We start from the raw sequence: 1,615 nt of genomic DNA, 5'->3' as shown, positions 1-1,615 counted from the left end.
CCACTCTGTCTAAGGTAGGCTCATATTATATATATATATATATATATATATATATATATATATATATATATATATATATATATATATATATATATATATATATATATATATATAGCAGCTGGGCATAGTTAATCTGAAAGCAAGTTGGGCCACGGTCACACTAGAGTTTGTGCTTGCAAAATTCTTTCGTACAGCGCTGCAAAAACGTGCGAGATAAAACAATATGATTAGACGTTGCTAAAAGCGACTGATTGCTCCATATAGCTCATGTTTTGATCTTCTATTGGTCTCATGCACTCACGTGATGCAAATTTCAAGCTTTGGTCTTACCAGATGCTGCAGTCTAATCGTGGGAAAGACACTTGCTCCTGAGCAGATTCGAGCTTGGGGATGTGTTCCTGTCACACCAACAAGTCTGCCGTGAGTTTCAAAGAACACATTATACTGACTAGTTGCCAACTTAAATGTACTCTCTCACTTCCAGCGTTCACTGAGAATGCACACACACTCAAGCAGTTTGGCCTTGTTTAAAACCACATCTGGCAGCGGTGGGATTCGAACCCACGCCCCCGAAGAGACTGGAGCCTAAATCCAGCGCCTTAGACCCCTCGGCCACGCTACCCTAGATGAATTCATGCAGTGGTCCATTTTCTGCCAACTTTAATGTACTTTCTCATTTCCAGCAGTCACTGAGAAAGCGCACACACTCAAGCAGTTTGGCCGTGTTTAAAACCACATCTGGCAGCACGCCCCCGAAGAGACTGGAGCTTAAATCCAGCGCCTTAGACCCCTCGGCCACCATACCCTGGATGGATTCATGCAGTGGTCCCTTTTCTGCCAAATTTTACAGAAGCAGAACAGCAGAGAGGACGCAGAGCTTCCTAGTGAAGCCCTTCAACTTTGGCCAAGGAGTCTACATTTGGATGTGAGCGGAAGCATGCAGTATCACTTTGCAAGTCTGTTTGCTCAAGCAGAGAGGTCATTCTCAGAGCGGTCGGATTTGAACCCACGCCCCCGAAGAGACTGGAGCCTTAATCCAGCACCTTAGACCGCTCGGCCACGCTACCTTGCCAAGCTGCTTTCCCTAAACAGTTTTCGCACCAACTTGTTTCAAGTAGCGCAACAGCGCTGGGAAATCAGTTCAATTTGGCCATGCCTTGCTGGAGTTCCTCCACAAAGAAAGAGAGCTCCTTAATACCAGCTTAGGGAGCACTCCCACCTTCCTGTCAACCACAGTTCTGTCTCTATTTGAGCACACCTCAAGGCATTAGAAGTCTACTCCAAACGGCAGCCAGCTGCGATGTATTTAAGCACCTGATTACAAGGTAACTGTTATTCCACAAAATAATGAAAGTTACTGATTCCATCACAGCAGACCCCACATTGTTGGTAGGGGGTTGGCACTCGACAGACGGTTGAATGTGCTATAAATAACCAAGTCATCCAAATACGCTTCGATGTTCTGCAAGCCTTCAATTACACGGTTTACTAAACGTTGGAAAGTGGCCGGTGCGTTTCGAAGGCCGAAAGCCATTACGGTGTAATTTAGAAAACGATCCGATGTAACGAACGCAGATATTTCCTTACTATGCCACTTACTATGTCACTATGCCCA

The 1,615-nt window shown here is 45.0% G+C and overlaps 1 non-coding gene across 1 annotated transcript; it reads right to left on the bottom strand.

The window, feature by feature from the left end:
• Positions 1-540: 540 nt before the first annotated feature.
• Positions 541-622, bottom strand: trnal-uag (transfer RNA leucine (anticodon UAG)). The gene has a single exon. It is a non-coding gene; the product is annotated as a tRNA-Leu (tRNA).
• Positions 623-1,615: the final 993 nt, after the last annotated feature.

Source organism: Danio rerio, chromosome 4 (assembly GCF_049306965.1).
Source record: "Danio rerio strain Tuebingen ecotype United States chromosome 4, GRCz12tu, whole genome shotgun sequence".
Lineage (NCBI taxonomy): Eukaryota > Metazoa > Chordata > Actinopteri > Cypriniformes > Danionidae > Danio > Danio rerio.
Note: the sequence above shows the minus strand (reverse complement) of the source record. Positions and strands in the feature narration are given on the sequence as shown.